This window comes from Diplotaxodon limnothrissa, linkage group LG15, assembly GCF_057381915.1.
Source record: "Diplotaxodon limnothrissa isolate DT_005_m linkage group LG15, D_limnothrissa_male_GT1.1, whole genome shotgun sequence".
Lineage (NCBI taxonomy): Eukaryota > Metazoa > Chordata > Actinopteri > Cichliformes > Cichlidae > Diplotaxodon > Diplotaxodon limnothrissa.
The window spans coordinates 29754658-29778907 of record NC_140610.1 but is presented as its reverse complement, the minus strand read 5'-3'; the positions used below and the strand labels follow the sequence as shown (position 1 = coordinate 29778907).

The 24250-nt window shown below is 42.3% G+C and overlaps 1 protein-coding gene across 1 annotated transcript in view; it reads left to right on the top strand.

Moving 5' to 3' along the window:
- Positions 1-24250, top strand: part of tnfrsf21 (tumor necrosis factor receptor superfamily, member 21) — a 127780-nt gene that overhangs the window by 60786 nt on the left and 42744 nt on the right. The window lies entirely within an intron of this gene.

Below are 24250 nucleotides of genomic sequence, written 5' to 3'. Positions count from 1 at the left end.
AAAATTGAGAGGTGGGCAACGACGTCAGGGGTGAGGTATACACCCTGATGGTAATTTGGACTCCGTGATTGTGCCCACCCCCAAGATCCTATATGTATGTGTAATGAGAGTGTGAATAATGTGAATGTCTAAGTTGTGGGATAAAATTGAGGCAGAGGCAGCCAGAAGGGGACAGGGGGGGGGGGGGGGTAGCCTCCTCTGCACCCTGGTGACATACCCCCACTCCAAGGTCCTGCATGTGTGGGTGGTTGTGGAGGAGCGGGAAGAGGGAGGCAGCTGGAGATGGGGAGGGAAGGAAGGGAGGGGCAGGTAACCCCTCCCTGGGGCCAGCTCCCCCGCTGACCCCAGTAGGCACTCCCACCCTTCGCGACCCGCCAGGGAAGGGGGGCCCAGGCCCATCAGACCGGGGCCCAGTGCAGTAGCGCCCTCCGGCTCCACAGAGCCCTGGACAGTCCACCCACCCCACCATCCACACATCTTCCAGACTACATAAGACGGTAAACGCCCAGGCTGAGATCTTCCTCCACCTCTCCTGTATCTCCCCCTCCTGCAGAGAGTTCCTGAAGAGAAGAAAGCTCCTGCAAGATGTGACCATCCCCCCCACCAGTTGAAGAGCCCCCCAGGCGGCTCGACGCACCGGCGGCACCCTGCTCCAGGGCCGGGCCCCCATGCACCCACCCGCCCACAACCCCGGCAACACACCAACCAGGACCCAAGCCCCCGAGGCCCGGCCCGGGCCCCAGCCCAGAGACGGAGCGCCCCCAGAACCTCACGCCCATCCCGGACCCACCCAGGGGCAGCCAGGTTGCCAGGTCAGTAACCCACGTCCGTCAGCACAGACCCTCCCCTAGCCCCGCTGCACGCAGCCGCGAGGAAACAGTCACCTGAGAGCCAACAGAGCCCCCAACCGGACGTGACCGCTACCCCGGGTTGAGCCCCCCAAGGAAGATGCCTCCGGGGAACCCCCCGACGCCCTAAGCCTGTCCCTACCCCCTCACCAATCACAACAGTGAAGGCGGGACCAAACTATGACCCCCCACCCCCACTAGGTGATGGAGCTGATAAAAGGGGCCCAGAGCAATTGATCTAATGTGGTGGCAGAGGCTGTGTCAAGACTAATGTAATCTAATAGATAATTTCTGTATTGGTTAGAATTAAGATTATTTTTATTTTTCCAGTTCATGAGGACTGTTTTCTTGGCTATGCATAGGGCAGTGAAGATCATATGGGCTATATTCTTTTCTGAAGTGACATTATCTAAGCTGCCCAGTAGACACACTAAGGGGGAAGTTGGAATGTTACATTTCAGACACTTTGATAAGTATTCACATATCTCGCGCCAAAACTTTTGCACTGGTGGACAGAACCAAAGAGCGTGGATGTAATTGTCTGGTGTATTGCCTTGACAGTGTGAGCAGTTGTTGGAAGATGTAAAGCCCATCTTGAACATCCGATGACCTGTATAGTGCACTCTATGAAGTATTTTGTATTGTATTAATTGCAGACTGGGATTTTTAATTAATTTAAAAGTTTTTAAGCAAATCTGAGACCAGAAGTTTTGGTCTAGGTTGACTGATAAATCTGCTTCCCACTTTGCAGTAGGAAGGGATATTGATTCATCTAATTTAGAGAGTGTTCTGTATATTTTAGATAATAATTTGGGGGATTTAAGAGTAAGAAAATGTGCCGCACTTAGTGGTGTTTGTAATTCAACTTGACTGAGGTTAAATTTCTTTTTTATTATGGATTTAATTTGTTGATATTCTAAAAACCTTGTCTTGTTGATCCCATATTGTTCAACTAGTCTGTCAAATGGAATAAATTCTGTTCCCTCTAATATATGTTCTAAGTATTTAATTCCTTTACAACTCCATTCTGGGAAATTAATCATATTATTGTTTTGTAATATGTCAGGGTTATTCCAGATAGGTGTACGTTTGCATGGGATTAATGAAGACTCCGTTATTTTTAGAAACTCCCACCATGCTGTTAGAGAAAAGCTGATGTTGATACTTTTAAAGCATTCATGTCTTTTGATGTTTGAGCTAATAAATGGTAGGTCTGAAATCTCTAGATCCTTGCATAGTGCCTGTTCAACATCTAGCCAGGGCTCAACTAAGAAGGTATGTTTTAACCATTCTGAGATGAACTGAAGCCTGTTGGCTAAGAAGTATTGGTGAAAATTAGGCAGATCTAATCCTCCTCTATCCTTGGTTCTTTGTAGCGTTTTTAAGCTAATACGCGGGGGTTTATCTTTCCAAAGGAATTTGGAAATATATGAATCCAGAGATCTGAACCAATCTTGTGATGGTTTGTTAGGGATCATCAAAAATAAGTAATTTATTTTTGGCAAGATCATCATTTTTATAGTGGCGACCCTTCCCATGAGTGATATGGGTAAAGATTTCCATCTAGTCAGATCGCCTTCTACTTTCTTTAGAAGTGGGATGTGGTTTAGTTTAGTTAAGTCTGAAAGCTTAGGAGAGACATTAATACCTAAATATTTAATATTTCCGGATTGCAGTGGGGCAGAGGAAGAATTATGGAAGGAGCAGTTAATGGGGAGAACTGTAGATTTTGGCCAGTTAATTGAATAATCTGAAACTCTTGAAAACCAGTTTATTAAAGTAATTACCTCAGAGAGGTTGGTTTGTGTGTTTTGCAGAAAAAGCAACACATCATCCGCATAGAGACTGATTTTATGTTCTATGTTCTTACATTTTATGCCCTTAATTGTTGTAGCCTGTCTAAATGCTGCTGCTAGAGGTTCGATAAAAATTGCAAAAAGTGAAGGGGAGAGTGGGCATCCCTGTCTGGTGCCCCTCAGGAGACAGAAGCTGGAGGATGTCTGGTCATTTGTTCTGATACGAGCCGTTGGGGAATTGTATAATATTCTTATCCAGTTTATGAAAGAGTTTCCAAAACCAAATTTGTGTAAAGTTGCGAATAAAAATTTCCAATTAACTCTGTCAAATGCTTTTTCTGCATCTAGAGATAATATTATGGTTTCGATGTTTTTATCGTATGAGTAGTCTATTAAATTAAGTAATCTACGAGTGTTTGTTGAGGAGTGCCGACCTTTTATGAAACCAGTTTGGTCAGGATGAATTAAGAGGGGGGTCATTTTCTCTAATCTCTTTGAGAGAACTTTGCAGATTATTTTAAGGTCTACATTTAAAAGAGAAATTGGACGATAGCTTGAGGGAAATAAAGGGTCTTTGCCTGGTTTTAGCAGGAGACTAATGTTGGCAGAATTCATATTTGGTGGTAGTCTGCCCTTTTCCTCGATTTCCTGCAACATGCTGTGGAATACTGGTGCCAAAATTGTCCAGAATTCTTTGTAGAATTCTGCAGGGAAGCCGTCTGGACCTGGAGCCTTATTATTGGGCATACTTATCAGGGCTTCCTGGAGTTCACTTGGCGTCAGTGGCGAATCCAGTTCCATTGCTTGACTGTCTAGTAATTTTGGAAGAGTTACGTTGTCAAGAAACAGATCAATTTCATTTTTAGATGGGTTTATTTGTGGTGAGTATAAAGTTTCATAGAAATCCCTAAAAATGTTGTTTATTCTTCCAGGATCATATATTGTGTTCCCCGATAAATCTTTAGCAGCACATATAGTTGTTTTTTCTTTATTTATTTTTAGCTGGTTAGCTAGAAATCGACCTGATTTGTTACTGTGTTCAAAATTCTGCAAGCGAAGTCTTTGTATAAGGAATTGTGTTTTTTTATTAATAGTTTCATTTAATTCTAGTTTTGTTTTGCATATTTTGTTCAATGTTTCCTGATCTTGGTGGGACGCGTAGGCTTCTTCTAGTGATTTGATGTTTTTTTCTAATTCCTGAATATTTTTGTTTTCTTCTTTCTTTTTGTGTGATGAGAAAGAAATTATTTTACCTCTCATCACAGCTTTCCCTGCTTCCCATAGAACAGAAGCAGATATTCCGGGAGTGTCATTAAAGTCTAAATATGAAGTCCATTCCTTTTTAAAGTATTTAATAAAGTCTTCATCTTTAAGTAGTGATATATTAAATCTCCAGTTTTTACTTGGCGTAGTATTATTCTTGTGCATTAGTGTTAAAGATACAGGAGCATGATCGCTGACAGCTATAGGATGAATCTCAGTGTCTGAAATGTCACACAGCAGTGAGCTGCTGACCAAAAAATAATCCAGACGAGAGTAAGAGTGATGAACATGCGAGAAAAAAGTATATTCCTTACTGGTGGGGTGAAGAGAGCGCCATGCATCGCAAAGACCAAAGTCGTTCATATACTGTTTGATTATATTTGTGGACTGCCAATTACGCTGAGTTCCTGTTGTGTTGAGCCTATCCATTTCTTCATTTAGTCCAAGGTTGAGGTCACCGCCAAGAATGAGTGTGCAATCAAGGTGTTCAGAGAGTGCACTAAAAAAACCGTGGAAGAATGAGGGTTCATCAACATTTGGACCATATATACTAACAATACATAGTTTTTTGTTCAATATTGATAGTTTAATAATTAGAAATCTACCCTCTGGATCTATAACTGTATCGAGTACTGTAAAATTAACATTTTTATGTATTAAAATTGCTACTCCCCGTTGTCTAGAATTATAACCGGCTGCAAACACGTTAGGAAACTCAGGTGTTTTAAGTTCATTTAAACCTGTGACAGGTTTGTGAGTTTCTTGTAATAAAACAATATCTGCTTGTAGTTTTTTAAGCTGGTTAAATATTTTTAACCTCTTTCCTCTGGTGCCAGCTCCATTTACATTCCATGTGACAAACCTCAGCATGCCCTTAATTGTGCGTGTATGTCTAATGATGTATGCTGGGTGTTTCGTTTAGACAGGTGGAGAGAATATGGAAACATCCCTTGTTTGTAAATAGAAAGAGAAAAAGAAGTGTGGTGAGAGACTCCATAAGTCTGACTATGTGTGTGAATATACACTAATATGAACAAGCGTGGCTTGCTTATGTGTCCTGCAAGTCTGTGCGTGCTGTGAGGCTGTTGTGAATGTGCTGCCGTTGAGCTGATGTGTTTGCGTGATCGTGTTGTGAAAATATGGAGAAATTGAGGGTGTTGTTTGTAGGTGAGTGGGGAAGTAGGTGACCACAGCAGTGAAAGACAAGAGAAAGAAAGAAACCACATGAACTGTGAGCGACAACAAAAAAAAAAGAAACGAAACGGAAACATTCCAATTAAAGCAATGACGGAGGGTGACGGTGTTATATCTGCTATGACATCATATTGATATTACTAGCTTAAACTCATGTTAAAGGAGAAAGTGTGAGTGAATAAGAAAAGAGTGTAGCGGGTTCTTATCTGGAGTGCAGTTAATATAACCACGGTGTGGTGCCGAGGTCGCGGTAAAGCTGTCCGTCCACGTAGAGCCGGTCCACGGCGATGACAGCACGGGAGCCTTTCTGGATGAAGCTACGTCGAACTGGGAACAGGACCTTGCGTCGTTCCAGGATCTCTTTGGGGAACTGGTCGTTCACGCTGAAGTCCGTTCCTTTCAGCTCTCTGCCGCGACTCTTCACCTATTCCTTCTGTTTGAATTGACTGAATTTGGCCACAATAGGCCGTGGTCTCCCGGTCCGCGACCGCGCGCCCCCCAAGCGATGTACTCTATCGAAGTCGATGTTCTTTACGGTGTCCTCCGGCAGCTTCAGGTGGATTTTAATGAAGTTTTTCACCGTTGCCTCTGCGTCCTCTCCGGCAGTTTCTGGAATACCAGAAAACACAAGATTATCTCTCATGCTACGGGCTTGTAGATCGATAACGGACTCTTTTATTTTTTTATTTTCAATGTTTAGCTGGGTCACGTTATCGGTGAGAGATTTAACCGACTCCCGTAGCGTGGCATTTTCAGCGGCAAGCGTTTCCACCTGCTGCTGGCTGAATTCCAGGGATTCTCTCAGAGATTTAAATTCCCGGTGTAAAATCTCCACCAGGGACAGCCTCGCATCGAAACTGGACAATCGCTTGTCGATTGACTCCAGGATTTCTGCGATGTCTTTGCCGGCAGGCGATGTTGTACCGGGGGAGTCTGCCGGGCGACTTCTCTTCGATGACGGCGTCTCGATTTTGGCTGGGGAAGATGCACTCTGGGCCTTATGCATTACTAAATCTTGAAAACAGCGGTCGATGTAATCTTGGAGAGCGTCTAAACTCTCCCCGTTGTCCTCCAGGGTGTTAGAGATGATAAAACAGATGTTGTTAGTTATATGACAATTGATTAGTATATTTGGTAATACTGAAGCTTGGAAAACCTTTGTTAAACTCTATGCTACCATTTGCTTTTTCTCCGCCAAAATCTCCGGCGTCTGACGTCACCTACAACATCACTTCCGTCACTTACCGTTCCCTCCGTCACTTACCGTCAACTTCAGCGGGGGAGTCCTCTTCCTTACATTTCCTCCTCCCTCTCTTAAGCGCGAAGTGCTTCAGTCCTCTGTCATCCTAGATAAACAATCAGCAACCACATTTGACTTCCCCGGCCTATACTGGACCGTAAAGTCATAAGGCATCCCTCATGCGGTTCAACCACTGGAGGGCACGATGATCAGTCTCCAGAGTGAAGTGACGTCCCAGAAGATAATACCTCAAGGCCTCAATAGCCCATTTCATGGCCAAGCACTCTTTCTCCACCGTCGAGTACCTCGTCTCCCTGTCGAGTAGTTTCCGACTCAGAAACACCACAGGCCTTCTTTCACCATCCACCTCTTGCTGAAGGACAGCACCAAGGCCAACTCCCGAAGCATCAGTTTGCAAGATGAATGGCTTGTTGAAGTCTGGACTGTGTAGAACTGGATGTGTGGAAACTGCTTCCTTGAGGTCTCTGAATGCTCGCTCACAGTCTTCCGTCCAACGCACTTTGTTAGGGGCTGAGCCTTTTGTGAGGTTATTAAGTACAGTGGATCGCTCTGCAAAAGAATGTATGAATTTCCGGTACCAGCCTACTAGACCCAGAAAACCTCTCACCTTCCTTTTAGTTGTCGAAACTGGGAAGGACTGAATTGCTTCAATCTTTCCAACCTGCGGCTTTATCTTCCCAGAGCCAACTACAAAGCCCAAGTACTCCACTTCTCTCTTGGCTATGGAGCACTTCTTGGGATTGATAGTCAGTCCAGCCATTCTGATGGAGTGTAGCACCTTCTGTAGGTGAATGACATGCTCTTCCCAGGACTGGCTGTACACCACCACGTCATCCAGATATGCTGCAGAGAATGCTGACACATCTCTCAGTACATGGTCCATTAATCGTTGGAATGTCGCTGGTGCACCTTGAAGACCAAATGGCATGACTTTAAATTGGTACATACCAAACGGAGTTTTGAAGGCTGTCAGCTCTCTTGCTTCTGGTGCCAAAGCCACTTGCCAGTATCCTTTACACAAATCAAGTGTTGTAATGTACGTTGCTGATCCAACTCTCTCCAGCAGGTCATCCACCCTGGGCATTGGGTAGGGATCAAACTTGGATACTGCATTCAAATATCTGAAATCAATACAGAATCTCAGGGTGTCATCTTTCTTTGGTACCAAAACAATCGGGCTGCACCACTCACTACTTGACACCTCAATGATTCCCAGGTCCAACATCAGTTTTATTTCTTTCTGCAGCACTGGCACCAACCGTTCTGGAATTCTGTAGCTCTTTTGTCGAACGGGTGCATCCTCCTTCACCCGTATCTTATGCTGAACCAGTGATGTGAAACCTGGTGTTTCTCGAAAGAGCTGTGGGTCCACGAGTGGTTTTATATCAGCCTGCTCAGTAGGAGACAAATGAGAAAGGTCAACTGAAGCACAAACTTGAATGTTAGTTGGAAAGAACTTCTCAGTCACCTCCTCATCCTTAACTGAACGCACCAGTAACTGATAGACCGGCTCTTGTCGGCTGTGGAATTCCTTCAACAAGTTCACGTGAAATGTCTGATATTTTTTAACTCTTTCTGGCATATTCAGCTCATAAGTGACTTTACTCACTTGTCTGACGATCTCGTATGGTCCATGCCATTTTGTCAGCAACTTGTTATCGCTAGTGGGAAGCAATAACAGTACTTTCTGACCTGGAAGGAAGACCCTATCCCTGGCCTTCTGATCATACCAAGTCTTTTGATGTTTTTGTGCAGCTTTCATGTTGTCTTGCATCAATGATGCCATTATCTCCAACCTCTCTCTCATGGTGATGACGTAGGCTGCGATGTTTTCGCCCTCTGCTTTGGATTCCTCCCAGCAGTCCTTAAGCAGATCCAGGGGGCCTCTCACTTGGCAACCGTATAAAAGTTCAAAAGGCGAGAAGCCAGTGGAAACCTGCGGGACCTCCCGGTAGGCGAACAGAAGGTATGGCAGCCATTGATCCCAGTCAGCACCTGTGTCAGAGACAAACTTGCGCAGCATACTTTTGAGAGTCTGGTTGTATCTCTCCACTAGCCCGTCCGTTTGGGGGTGATACGGGGTGGTCTTAAGTCCCTTTATCCCTAACAGCTTATAAACCTGCTGCAAAAACTTTGATAGAAAGTTCGTTCCACAATCCGTCAGAATTTCTCTTGGTATGCCTACCCTAGAGAAAAGCTGCAGAAGACAATTAGCAATGTGACGAGCTTTAATTGATCTGAGTGGGAAGGCCTCAGGAAACCGTGTTGCATAGTCACATATGACTAATATGTAGCGATGACCTGTGGAGCTCCTCTCTAAAGGGCCCACGATATCCATGCCTAGCCTCTCAAACGGTGTTTCAATAATTGGCAGCGGTTGCAACTGGGCTCGTGCTACTCCTTTACCTGAGGTCAACTGACATTTTTCACAGGAACGGCAAAACTCAGAAACCTGGACATACATCCCTGGCCAAACAAAACGGCTGCTGATCCTATTCAGTGTTTTGTGAAAAGCCATATGACCTGCCCATGGAATTGAATGACCCAAATCCATAACTTTGTCTCTGAACTGTTGTGGGAGTGCCACAGCTTCGCACTTCCCCTTTCTCTGGTACAAGATGCCTCCTTTAATCAAGTAAACAGTGTCTGCAAGACAGCTTACCTGACCTTGACTAGCCCCCTCTACCTCGGTTACCTTCTCAAACCAGGGTTTTAGAGTAGGGTCGCTTCTTTGGAGTGCACCTAAATCTGAGGGAACATCAAACTCAAGTTGGTTATTTGGCTTAGGGAACAATGCTGTACCTTTTCCCCCTGAGCCTTTGAACTTTTCTTGTCTTTTCTGAGCCCTAGACTTCCTAATCTTCCCTGGCTCCGTTTCGAGAGACTCCTCAAAAAAGGGTAGTTCTTGCATCATTTCCTTTGCACTTTGTGCTCTTGTGACTACATGACAGGATTTAAATGGCTCAACTGTCATATCTAGAGGAAGTGAGCTTCCAGATTCATCACCTAAGCCTTGAATGTCTTTCTCAGCACTCACTTGAGGGTCATAATCCGACTGATGTATTAGATCAAAAAGAGTGGGGATGTCATTACCAAGTATCACTGAATATGGCAAACTGGGAACAACAGCTACCACTAACAAGTAGGTTTGACCTCCTACTGTCAGGTAAACCTCAGCAGTGGGGTACCTGTGTTCGTCTCCATGCACACAACTTATTGTAGCCCCAACCCCACTTAGCTTTTCTCCTGAAATTATGCTAGAGTGTACAAGAGTTTGGAAGCACCCAGAGTCAAGCAAAGCTTCCTCTTTACGCCCATTAATTAAAACAGGGACAGTACAAGCTTTCTTTCCTACTGGCTCTGTGGCTGGTCTTGGAACTGCACATAAAAGAGATGGTTTTGACTTAAGTGCAGGGCAAAATTGTTGTGTATGGCCAAAGTTATGACAGTGATAACATTTAATATCCTGAACTGAAGACTTAAAGGATTTCTTCACATTGTGAGGTCTATGGGAAGGGAGCTGCCTAGAACTAGAAAGATTTCTAGCCTGAACTTGACCAGAACCCTGTTCACCCCCAATGGACTTACTTGGTTGGGCGTAGTGGGTCTCCCGGCTGAAGTAGGTGCTCTTGCTTCCTTTTCTGGCTGAAGTGAAAACCTCTGCGAGGCTAGCTGCTTCCTTTGCAGTCTTCGGGTCATGCTCACGTATCCAAATCTCCAGCTCTGGATTAACCATTCTCAAAAACTGCTCCAGAATTATCTGCTCAGATATTTCTTCTACAGTTGATTTTTCAGGTTTAATCCATCTTGAAAACAGGTCTTTCAATCTTACATAAAGTTCACGTGGTGTCTCACCTGGTTCAACTTTCGAAGATCTGAAGCGGCATCTGTAGGTGTCAGCAGTGATCTCATATTTTACCAGAATTGCCTCTTTCACCTTATCATAATTCTCCGAGTCTGTTAAATCCATAGGAATGTAGGCTGTGCGGGCTCTACCTGTCAACAGGGGAACCAGACGAATAGCCCACTCATCTCTGGGCCATCGACACACGTTTGCCATTCTTTCAAACGTAGTCAGAAAATGTTCAATGTCATCTTCTGGTGACAGAGGAAAAAGTTTTGGTTCAATTAAAGACCTGGACCCACTGGCCACTGGAATGTCTTCACCATTGAATCCAAGTTCTTGTTCTTCAGATGTTGTAGGGGGCGCTGGTGCCTCTGGTGGGTCAGGCTTATCAGTTACAGCGTTAACTTGTAGCTGGATTTGCTGAAATTGATGCTGCATGCCTTTCCACCTTTGCTCCTGACGTGACAAATCCTTCTCCCACTTTTGGTCTCTGGCTGCTTGAGACCGCATAAGAGATTTCACCAACCCTGTCAACTCCTCCAATTTGTTCTCAGGGCTTGTTGCTGCCATGGCCTCTAGCTCAGATGAAGCTCCAACTCCTTCATCAGGCTGCTCCTCTTGGCCTGGCTTTCTTCCACCTCTTGTCATCATCTTCTCACTGTGGCATGAGTGACACACTCCTGACACCACTTGTAACAGGGCAGCCCTTAGCGGCTGGAAACACAGTGAGACAGACCAAGGAAAGTGTAGTGGAACAAAGTATTTATTTGCTATATGGCTCTCCTTAAAACAATTAACTTGTCGAGCTTCTTCACAGCACAAAAATCCATCCTCTAATGACAACTGGCAGCCTTAAATACACTGAACAAAAATATAAACGCAACACTTTTGTTTTTGCTCCCATTCCCCATGGGATGGACGTAGAGACCTAAAATTCATTCCAGATACACAATATAACCATCCCTCCCAAACAGTGGTCACAAATCAGTCCAAATGTGTGGTAGTGGGCACATCTGCTATATTGAGATAATCCATCCCACCTCACAGGTGTGCCACATCAGGATGCTGATCTGACATCATGAGTAGTGCACAGGTGTACCTCAGACTGCCCACAACAAAAGGCCACCCTGGAATGTGCAGTTTTTTGCGCTATTGGGGGTCTGGGGACCCAGAACCGGTCAGTATCTGGTGTGACCACCATTTGCCTCATGCAGTGCAACACATCGTCGCATGGAGTCTATCAGATTGTCAATTGTGGCCTGTGGAATGTTGGTCCACTCCACTTCAATGGCTGTGCGAGGTTGTTGGATATTCGTGGGAACTGGTACACGCTGTCGTATACGCCGGTCAAGCACATCCCGAACATGCTCAATGGGTGACATGTCCGGTGAGTATGCTGGCCATGCAAGAACTGGGACATTCTCAGCTGCCATCTGCCCTGAACAATGTGAACCATGATTCATCCGTGAAGCGCACACCTCTCCAACGTGCCAGATGCCATCGAATGTGAGCATTTGCCCACACAAGTCTGTTACGGCGACGAGCTGGAGTCAGGTCAAGACCCCGATGAGGACGACGGGCATGCAGTTGAGCGTCCCTGAGACGGTTTCTGACAGTTTGTGCAGAAATTGTTTGGTTGTGCAAACCAATTGTTCCAGCAGCTGTCTGGGTGGCTGGTCTCAGACGATCTTGGAGGTGAACCTGCTGGATGTGGAGGTCCTGGGCTGGTGTGGTTACACGAGGTCTGCGGTTGTGAGGCCGGTTGGATGTGCTGCCATATTCTCTGAAATGCCTGTGGAGACGGCTTATGGTTGAGAAATGAACATTCAATGCACGGGCGACAGATCTGGTTGACATTCCTGCTGTCAGCATGCCAATTGCACGCTCCCTCATTGCTTGTGGCATCTGTGGCATTTTGCTGAGACAAAACTGCACACATTCCAGGGTGGCCTTTTGTTGTGGGCAGTCTGAGGTACACCTGTGCACTACTCATGATGTCAGATCAGCATCCTGATGTGGCACACCTGTGAGGTGGGATGGATTATCTCAATATAGCAGATGTGCCCACTACCACACATTTGGACTGATTTGTGACCACTGTTTGGGAGGGATGGTTATATTGTGTATCTGGAATGAATTTTAGGTCTCTACGTCCATCCCATGGGGAATGGGAGCAAAAACAAAAGTGTTGCGTTTATATTTTTGTTCAGTGTATGTTCAGCTGTCACACACTTAACCATTATTCCACTCTCAGGTAAATTCTTAAATCCCAACCTTCCACCACAGTATACAATATATCAATAAGAATAAATAAATACATAAATACATTTTCACATTTACATATTAATAAATACTTCACACTTTAATGTTACACCAAACCCAATATTATAAAAACCCAGAAACCCAAGCACAAAAAGATTCACCACACTCTCTTTACCAATGGTCTCTCCCGGAACCTTTAAATGGTGTCTGGACCCCCGGGGAAACATTTGCCCAAACACCTTGAAGAGGACACAGGCAAGAAAGGTGAGTAATCATTAACTTACAAACACTTATTTGCACCACTTTTATCCCTAGATTTCACACACACATTTGCATTAGTTTTCCTTATTGGTAAACCTTAATCACAATCTCAATCACCATTCTTCTCTCCTGACAGACAACCACCACATTCCTTGATGAGGAGCAGCTGTGCAGGATCTGAAACAAGGCTACCAACTGATTTTAAAATTCCCAATAAATAGTCAATAAATATTTAAACTTCTTGTGTGCAAATCCATGCTTAAAGTGCAATGCTCATAAAGTGCTTGATAAGGTGCTTTTAATAAAGTGAAAGGTGTGCTCTAAAGTGCTATACAGACAATACAATATAAATAAATGCAGTAAGGGAGTCCTCTTCCTTACATGTCAAAACATTAGTATAGGAACAATTATAACTAATTATTTCACACTGATGTTTAATCTTATTCATTAAAACTTACTCTCAATCACTCCCATCATGCTGACAATCCTCGCTTTATTGGTAACTAGAACAGCCTCATCAAGTTTTGGGTGCTCTGGGCACACCTGGCACAACGTTTCACATGGAAAGAGCTGTTTCTGATGATCCATTTTCTGTGAGATGACATTTTCTGGAAGAGATCCAGGAATTTTTTTCTCTTTAAAAATATAGCGTATACTCCTTTCGACGGCAGCATTGTCCTCAAAGGAAGAACTCTCCTGAGTCGTCTGTGATGGGGTGCTTGATGATAGTGGTACAGTTGATTTGAAGATGTCTCTCTGTATCTGGAAGAGATGCCATTTAGCTATGTTTTTATGAGGACATGATATTCTTGGCTTTGTACAAACACAATGCCAGGTGTTCTTCAGAGCATTGTAAGTCACAAATATTCTGCCAAGACGGCAGAAACTGTGTATTTCCGGCTCAATTACAGACAAACAGATCTTTGTTGAGGATCCACCAAAATCCACCCTCACACAAAGTGGAGCATGTGCCATCTGGGCAGCTTTCTGTCTCTTTATGCATGTAGCAGCTTTGGCCTCTCCAAAAAATTGAAGGTCCACCATTTCCATCATGATGTGCTCTTGAAGAAAAACCTCCTTTACAGTTTCTCGGCAGTAATCTAGTGAGCGAAGGTGCTCACATAAACTGAAGCCTAGTCCGCTCCGCTGGGCTAGCAACTGGTATTGCTGACATTCCTCCAGCTCACATCTGATATTGTGAGACATCCCCCATGTTTTCCTCTGAACGTGAACTGGCACAGAAAACCCATGGCCAGTTCTCTGCACAGCAAATAACCCTGTAGTTTCATCTACACAAACACTGCAGATGACTGGCCAGGCAAACATCTATTGATTGGTTGGAGTGCTTCCTCATCATGTGAGCCTTGTAGTTTTTGGTACGAAGAATAAGGCCACAGTGAGGGCATGTCATTTTCATGGACTTTCCATCAGCTGCAATTTTATTGAGCACAGAGGGTAGAGCATATGAATGTTCTAACAAAGATTCAGAAAATGGTTCAGATACCGAAGACAAAACCTTGGGGGGGAGACGGGGCTCCTCGAAGCGTACTGCCGGAGGAATACGGGTCTCCTCGGAGAGTTCAGCGGGGAGCAGTCCTGATAATGATGGCTGACTTGGCATTGAAGAATGCTGACAAGACAATAAATGCCTTGCCATATCCCCACGTCGTATGATTGTAATCTTACAGACAGGGCAGTGAAAGTGTCCTGTTGTCTTACAAGGCAGCCTGCACTGGCATATCATTTTATCTGTAAGAGAAGAAAACAAACAAACAGATGTAATTTAAATGTAGTTGTATAGAATGCAATCAATTTATCTAATAATCAGATTGTACATGTTAACAAAAACATCCAAGCCAACCTCAATAATGAAAGCAAAATGGTATGGATCACAAAAGTTATGTCAAGAAAAGTGGTGAAAAGTAAATAAAAATATATTTTATAAAAACACTATTTTTGTTGCAGATGAATGCACTGAACTGTACAATATCAACAGCAACTTTTAAGTCAACAAAGATACTGCAGAAGTGCTTAAAAAAGTGCATATTTATAACTAGAAAGTATATTTAATACAAACATACCGTTGAAATGCAAAGCATTTTTTATATGCACACTTAGATGCTCCTCAATCTTTGCCCTGACAGTAGGGCTGAAAGTGGGGCACAGAGGGCAGTGAAAGAGTCCTCTGCAACACGTGTTGCATTCCTGCAATTCTGGCTTTAAGCCCGAATTCCACATTGATATGTGCATCTAAAATAGAGAGAAAAACAGATAAACACCATATACACATTTAAGTTAAGGTTTTAGCAGAAATAACAATTTACAGTTGGCATGTAATAGATTTGGGAAGAAAATTCTTGAAAAAACCCCCCAAATATTTTACAAGACACTTTAATTTGTGAGATATGTTTCTATTGACATGTAAAAGTCAATTGAACAGGGGCTAACTAAAATCTGGGCAATAAAAAAGCTGTACAGAATAGAATAACGAATAGAAGTATTGATAAATATATAAATCTGTTTGTGACGAAATTTACAGTGTTGACGCTAACCTAAGGTGTCACAAGTACACACGTTCCTTACTACAGTTTAGGTACCTCTGTTTAAAAATAATCAAATAAAAGTAGAAGCATTGACTCGACTTTTTAGTCAAGTGGAAGTAAGAAGTACAGGGTCTAAAATAATACATTTTGTACATAAGTAATAATTTATGTACAAAATTTTGAAGTAATCTTGCGTCCAAAGCACGCGTGCGGGGGCTGATTTACAAATGTACGGATTACAAAGTACAGATACGCGTGCTAAAATGTGAGAAGTAGAAGTATAAAGAAGTATACAGTAGGCACAAAAAAGTACAGCAATAAAGTAAAGATACCAGAAAATTCTACTTATGTACAGTATTGAAGTATTCGTTATTTTGCATCTCTGACGCCAACAATAAATCATATTCTAATGCAAAATATGTTTTTTTTTTCTTCTTCTCGCCCACAGAAGCCGTTAATCCAGCTCTCTTACTTAAACCAGGCCCAGGAAAAAGCATATCTATGCGTTTCTCTGCCATGGAGCACAATGAAAAAAAAATTAAATAAGAAGGAATGTTGTTGTAATGCAAAAAAAGTGGCAACATGGCTACTGTGGAGGTCACGTGTATCCGGTTACTGTGGAGGTCACGTGTATCCGGTTACTGTGGAGGTCACGTGTATCCAGTTATTGTGGAGCTCCACAGTGGCTGCAGCCAGACCCTTCTCACTTCCTTACTACACCCCCACCATTTGTCTTACTGTATGGGTGTCAGACATGTTAAAATCCAGTGGCACCAAGGCATTATACAATAAAATAATATTATTAATACATAAGTAAAAGAATTTCCTATACAGTAGTTATCCAAATTCAAAGCAAGGGTTGATGACTACAGCTCATAAGTAGTACCTGACCACAAATTGCTAACAATTTTTTATGCTCAGTACCGCATGGCAGCTGGAAAGAACTGAAAACTGCCTGTCCAATTAAATTTTTATGAACTGATTCTATAGGGAGCAACTTTTATGTCACCTTGTGGGTTTCTTTCTCATCTCTCGTTGGTATTCATGAAATAAGATGAATCTCAGTAAACAGCACATGTGTCCAGCCTCAGTGAACAGCCTGTACAGCTCCTGCTGTAGTCAAATGGGGACACATAGAGAACATGCCGGATCCTTCATCACCATTTACTTTTCTCTTCCTTTTCCTTCATCCTTCTCTTCTAAACTCCCAGTGATGTGTATCAAATTAGTGTTCTTTACCATGCTCACCAAGGTCAGCACTAAACACTCAGAGCCTTGTTCTTGTAAAAAAATAAAAATAAATAAATGCACCATCTAATTCTAAATTTGTCTTTCATCACTAAGTAATAATCAGAATATTATTTCCAGTGACAAGATATTAGGGGTAAGATAACAATCAGGGACTCCATACCTCTGACAAGGCTAAATTAACCCGATACCATTGGTAAAGAATGCTTAAAGCAGTTCTTGGATTCAAATTCAAATCTGGATTCAGCTCAAGAGTAACAGTTAATTACACCAACCATTCAATGTATTATTAACAAATCTGTGTCCAACAAACATGGGCCTGCAAATTAATTTTAACTGACATTTCATCAACTGCCTTTAGGCTGAATTGGAGCACTGAGCATGAGCCTGGTTTTACTCAGATTTTGTATTGTGAACTCATAGCCTTTTGACTGAAAGGGAACAAATCCTTTGGGCAAAATCTGAAAAATTTAACAGTTACATGGTTTAATAACTAATAATTTAGTCACCAGAAAAACTCCTAGTCATCAGATTGTGCTTGCAACATCAGACACTCTTTCCCAGGTGACCAATCAGGGCACAACTTGCCTTCCTAATCCAGAGCCATCTTGACCTATCTGCTGTCTGTTAGATGTAGGTTCCCTGCCCTCTTACTCCAGTGATGCCAGATCAGCTCAGAGCTTTGTTGACTCATGAATCCTCTTTACTCTTGATTACCATATTTTTCGGACTATAAAGTGCACTGGATTATAAGACACACTGTCGATGAGCGGGTCTGTTTTCATACATAATGCGCATTGGATTATAAGGCGCATTAAGCAAAAGAAAACAGTCAGATAAGTCAAACTTTACTCAACTCATTCTTCTTGCCTGCTCCACTTCCGGTACAGAAGGTGCATTGATTTAGTAATGTTGAATTCTCTCACAGCTGCTCTAATCCCATGTTGTTGCAGTATACAGTGGCTTGCAAAAGTATTCAGCCCCTTGAACTTTTCTACATTTTGTCACATTACAGCCACAAACATGAATCAATTTTATTGGAATTCCGTGTGAAAGACCAATACAAAGTGGTGAACACTTGAGAAGTGGAACGAAAATCATACATGATTCCAAACATTTTTTACAAAAAAATAACTGAAAAGTATTCTGCCCCCTTTAATCTGAGTGCAGTCAGTTGCCCATAGACATTGCTTGATGAGTGCTAATGACTAAATAGAGTGCACCTGTGTGTAATCTAATGTCAGTACAAATACAGCTGCTCTCTTAGGTTGTCTAAGAGAATGTTGGGAGCAACAACACCATGAAGTCCAAAGAACACACCAGACAGGTCAGGGATAAAGTTATTGAGAAATCTAAAGCAGGCTACAAAAAGATTTCCCAAGCCTTGAACATCCCACCGAGCACTGTTTAAGCGATCATTCAGAAATGGAAGGAGTATGGCACAACTGTAAACCTACCAAGACAAGGCCGTCCACCTAAACTCACAGGCCGAACAAGAAGAGTGCTGATCAGAAATGCAGCCAAGAGGCCCATGGTGACTCTGGACGAGCTGCAGAGATCTACAGTTCAGGTGGGGGAATCTGTCCATAGGACAACTATTAGTTGTGCACTGCACAAAGTTGGCCTTTATGGAAGAGTGGCAAGAAGAAAGCCATTGTTAACAGAAAACCATAAGAAGTCCCGTTTGCAGTTTGCCACAAGCCATGTGGGGAACACAGCAAACATGTGGAAGAAGGTGCTCTGGTCAGATGAGACCAAAATGCAAAACGCTATGTGTGGCAGAAAACTAACACTGCAAATCACTCTGAACTAGAGATGGACCGATCCGATATTACGTATCGGTATCGGTCCGATACTGACCTAAATGACTGGATCGGATATTGGAGAAAAATAAAAAATGTAATCCGATCCATTAAATATCACGAAAGCACCTCACAAAACTTGCAACACGCCCTAACTCACCTCAGAACGTTAGCATGTCGGAGCAGTATGCATCACGTGATAGAGCGGCTGTGGCATGCGGGACCTGTGGTCTGGATAGCATTTGGAGCTTCGCTAGCAACCTGGCATTTCATCTCTGACAAAGTTATCCCCGAGAGAAGTAAAGCAAGTGTGTAAGTCCATCTCTGAATGTTTGTAAAGCATTCCTGCGTTAAGCTTAACGAGCGACTGCCTCTCGCTCTCCGGCTGCTACTTCAATCGTGAAACTGCTTAAATGATCAGCTGATCGGCTTTTCTGTCGTGAGTCCGTCTTTGTTTTTGGCCCACTTTGCACCAGAAAGAGGAAACCAGCGGCTGAACAACAGCAGCACGTTTAAGCTTGATAAGCTGTTGTTAGAATTTATTTAATATTACTTTCTACACCAGGATCTTTTTCTACGTAGCTGACGCTGGTAACTGTGCAGGGGCGGATCTAGCAAAGTTTAGCCAGGGGGGCCGATAGGGCATTAACTGGGAAAAGGGGGCACAAAGACATACTTTTCTTTCTTATTCTCATTTAAAATGTCTAGCTTTTAATAAATAATTATCTGACACACAAAGTTTTAATTTGATGTAAAATGAATAGAAGTCAATTACTGTATATAGTGACTATTAAGTCTAATATATATACCCTAGTAAGCTATAGTACTTTTTCCTTTGGGAAGGTACCATCTGTGCAGTCTGCAATTTTGTTGAAGAAAGATGTTGAATCTATTTAATATTTCTTGAAAAATAATTGATTTCTGTGCATTTTTTTTCACACTGCATCAAATTAAGGTTGATTACGTCGATTAAGCATCATGAGGTGGAGCGTGAGGGGTGGTTCCCTATTTTTTTATTTTTTTATTTTTGTTGTTGCTGGGAGTTGGAACCCTATTAGTTAGGTTGCTTAATATTTACGCTAAGTACTCTTTAAAATACCAGAATAGGGAGGATGGTGTAGGTTTAAGTTTATTAGATTGATCAGTATTGCTGAACTATGAAATATTTTTTTTGTATACAGGTATAACAGAATAGCTTTAGTGTAGTTGTTGTTTTAAACTTGAGTATGAACTTGCAGACTTGCAAAATGCAGCAAGATATTTTAAAAAACAGTTTTGTTGATTAAAAAACACTATATCGGATTCATATCGGTATCGGCAGATATCCAAATTTATGATATCGGTATCGGTATCGGACATAAAAAAGTGGTATCGTGCCATCTCTACTCTGAACACACCATCCCCACTTTCAAATATGGTGGTGGCAGCATCATGCTCTGGGGGGGGCTTCTCTTCAGCAGGGACAGGGAAGCTGGTCAGAGTTGATGGGAAGATGGATGGAGCCAAATACAGGGCAGTCTTGAAAGAAAACCTCTTGGAGTCTGCAAAAGACTTGAGACTGGGGCGGAGGTTCACTTTCCGGCAGGACAACGACCCTAAACATAAAGCCAGGGCAACAATGGAATGGTTTAAAACAAAACATATCCATGTGTTAGAATGGCCCAGTCAAAGTCCAGATCTAAATCCAATCGAGAATCTGTGACTCAAGGGGGCCGAATACTTTTGCAAGCCACTGAATGTTATGCTAATATAGCTGTGTTGCTAGTGATCATGTAGCACTTCATAATATACCAGTTAGAACAATTTCAACCCTACAACTGTGGTGTATTCATAATTGCCCCTGGTATATTTGATGTATGGGCAGTATGTGTTTATTGTTCGACTGTGTCATTACGTGTTACGCATAGGGATGGGTACCGGTATCCGGTGCCATTATGGCACCAGTTCTGACATAAACAATAGTAACCAGACCAAAAAGCAGCGCACATTTCGGTGCTTTATTTCGGTGCTTTTTTTCCCCCTGAGATGTCATACACTTTGGATTCCAGCCAATCATTTTACCTTTGCGAGCGTAGTAGGCGGGCCCAGGTATGTACGTTCTTTTAGAGCAGAGCTACAGATTAAAATTGCCCAAAGCGAAGCGGTCAAAGTCTGGCTGTACTTCACAGCAAAAGATGCAAACTCAGCAGCCTGCAACAAGTGCTTTAAGGCGATACTGTGCAAAGGAGGTAACTCCTCGAATCTAATGAAACACCTGGCGACGTATAGCATTTTGTTAAAAGCCGAGAAATGCGCCATATTTGATAGCTTGCTGCGAGTCCTCACACCGTGCACATCTACTGCGCGTGGGTTGCCTGTTATCTGACCTGGAGTTAGCAACATCCCCCAAAAACCAGAAGAGTAGAGTCCTGGCCCCTAGCCCTGCTAGTGTAGCAGTGTCCACCACGAAAATGAGCTCGATGACGATCTCCCTTGCTGCCCTTTTTATTGAGACACAGTTCACACAAAACACGTCAGAACAAAGCCACGCCCAGACAAGGCATTGTATGTATATGTGTGAACTTCTGTATTTAAGTAATAATGTGTGTGTGTGTGTGTGTGTGTGTGTGTGTGTGTTGTTGATCAAAGGGTCCTATAATATAAAAGCAGAAGGAACATCCTTGGTCATAAAGAGGGTAGTCTCCCCCACACCCTAGATCAGCGGTCCCCAACCCCCGGGCCTCGGACCGGTACCGGTCCGTGAGTCGTTTGGTACCGGGCCGCGAGAGTTGAGGCTCAGGTGTGAAATGTATAGTTTTCAGGGTTTTTATCGGTTTTCAGCGTTATTTTGTTATCATTTTTATCGTTTACTTGGTTTTCCTTGGTCTTTTCACGTGTGTTATGAATAAATTTTCTTTTTTTCGGTACCGGTACTAGTTTTATTTTGTTGTATTTATCCGCGACACCTTAAAGGCCGGTCCATGAAAATATTGTCGGGCATAAACCGGTCCGTGGCACAAAAAAGGTTGGGGACCGCTGCCCTAGATGATTCACCCTAGGCAAGGCAATTTTATTTGTATAGCACACTTTCAGCACAAGGCAATTCAAGGTGCTTTACATGATTAAAATAAAACACAAAAAATAAAACATAAAACACTATAAAAGTAAAATACAAGAAAACATTTACAAAAAAGCATTTACAATAAAACAATAATCAAAACAAGAATTTATATGAAAAAATTAAAACAAACAAGTAGAGAGCCATAATAGGATCAGTTACTCATAAGCAAGTCTAAATAAGTGAGTTTTAATTTTAGACTTAAAAGAGTTCAGTGTCTCTGCAGCTTTGCATTCTCCCGATAATGTGTTCCATATGGGCAGAAATCTGTGCCATCAGAAACTGAATTTGAATAAGTTAAATTTGAATTTGAAATGCTCAGATTGAATCTGAATTGTAACTTGAATAAATGCTTTTGAAAACTGAATTTGAATTAGTCTAATTTGAAATTGAATTTATGGTTTGAAAATGATCATCACTAAATTGAAATTGCATTTTATATTTTGAAAATGAATTCATTTGCTTTGAAACTGCATTTTATCCTTTAAAAATTCAGCTCTCGAATAATTTCAGTTTCACTTCTCACCATTCAGTTTCAGTTCTACAATTCAATTTCAGTTCCAAAATTCAGTTTTTTGGAACTTACATCCGGTTCCGGTTCAAGCGCAGATTAATAGAACTACGTTTTACTAGCGGACCGAAAGTGTTACTGACGGGAATCTACAGCGTCTTGAGCTGAATTAAGACTTCAGAAGTCATTCGTCATGTCGAATGACCAGCGGATAAACTCTCAGGTTGGTATTAAATGTATTACATGCATAAGAACAAGCGTCATGTTAACAAATGATAGCCGTAAGGTAACTGTTATGCTTATTGTAGCTGTTAGCTAAAAACGCTAATTTAGCGTAGTTTGCCCTGAATTCAGCTTTGACAAACAAATATGATCGACTGTTTCTAGTAGAATTCCAGAGTTGTCATCTTGGACCCTCTCAGAGCACCCCCTCTGTATGCTTGCAGAGACCCCTGCAGTAGGGAAACATGCAAAACAGTGCCCAAACTTTTGTATTTTAGCTTTATTTATGTCTTACACAGCATCCCAACTCTTTGGCTAACTTAATAACTTTAGCTAAAGTGAATAGTTAGTCTAATTCATTAGTGCAGCATTACTGGGTCACCTCTGTTTGAAGTGATATAATGTGATATACAACTATCACTGTGTTTAACTACCATAATAATTCCTGGGGTACTGAGTGCATGCTTAATTAGATTTTTTTTTTTTTTTAAACATACTACTCCACTTAAAGAAGTCCAGACGCTTTTCTTTGCAAGCTCCTTTGAATACTGCTCCATTACTATGTTTGACAGGCTGAAGTTGTCGGGTCACCTCCTAAATCGACCATCTTTTACAGGTGTTTTGTGCCAGAAATGGAGTGTCCACTGAAGACTGAAGATACTGAATCTCTACGCCTTGCCATTGATCCCTCTTGTGCCTTCATCGAGACAAGAGACAAACTTAACCACTCTCATATGCTCTGTACCTACATCACCTTCCCTGACAGTCGTAGCTTGGCTCATCTGAGGGTGAAATTATAAGAATGTGTTATTTTGCAAAGTGCTCTCTAGGGTTCCTAAATAAAATATGGCATTGAGGTCATTTCTTTTGAATTAATCCCTTCTTCTGAAATATAAGAACCTCTCCTGGTTTTAATGGCACTTTGGATTTCCTTACTTTCTGTTCCACTCCCAACCCCAAATAGATGCTGACAAGCTGCCACAGTAACATGGAAGAGGGAAAGACGTTGGAAAGAACTACTACAAATAAACCTAATGCCTAACAATGTATAATAATAATAATAATAATAATAATAATAATAATGATAAAAGATGAAGTAACAAGTTTTTAGTATTTTGTTTATTCCAAATGATCATCCAGATGTCTGTGACATGTGATGACAAACACCATAATGGAAGGCCTTAGTCATCACATGCTTAAACTCATATATTTTTGCATATGCTGAACAGGCAGTCAGACATGCTGTAACTGTGTGGTAGAAAACAGCATGAACACCATACGGCAGGGGTCTCAAACTCCAGTCCTCGAGGGCATGGAAAAGTTGCATGACACTGGCCCTTGAGGACTGGAGTTTGAGACCCCTGCCGTATGGAATATGACAGGTGTGGTTGAACTGCATGAAGACTGAAGTTTCTCTTCTCTTCTGGCAGGACAGGAATGTGGCCTTGTCCTGTGAGCCACTGTAAGGATGTACTTAGAGTAGAACTGGACTGTCACCGGCCTCAGGCTCTTCACCCTTTTCAATATTAGATATTGTTTACCTGTAAATGCACAAAGTAAATTTTGAAATGTAATTCTTGTCAAGAGTGAACAAGCACTGATAGTGTAATCTACAGCTGTGGCCAAACGTTTAAAGAATGAGAAGTGTTGTTTGCTTATTTACAAAGTTTGCTGTTTCAGTGATAGTTGTATATCACATTATATCACTTCAAACAGAGGTGATCCAGTAATGCTGCACTAATGAATTAGACTAACTATTCACTTTAGCTAAAGTTATTAAGTTAGCTAAAGAGTTGGGATGCTGTGTAAGACATAAATAAAGCTAAAATACAAAAGTTTGGGCACTGTTTTGCATGTTTCCCTACTGCAGGGGTCTCTGCAAGCATACAGAGGGGGTGCTCTGAGAGGGTCCAAGATGACAACTCTGGAATTCTACTAGAAACAGTCGATCATATTTGTTTGTCAAAGCTGAATTCAGGGCAAACTACGCTAAATTAGCGTTTTTAGCTAACAGCTACAATAAGCATAAAAGTTACCTTACGGCTATCATTTGTTAACATGACGCTTGTTCTTATACATGTAATACATTTATTAC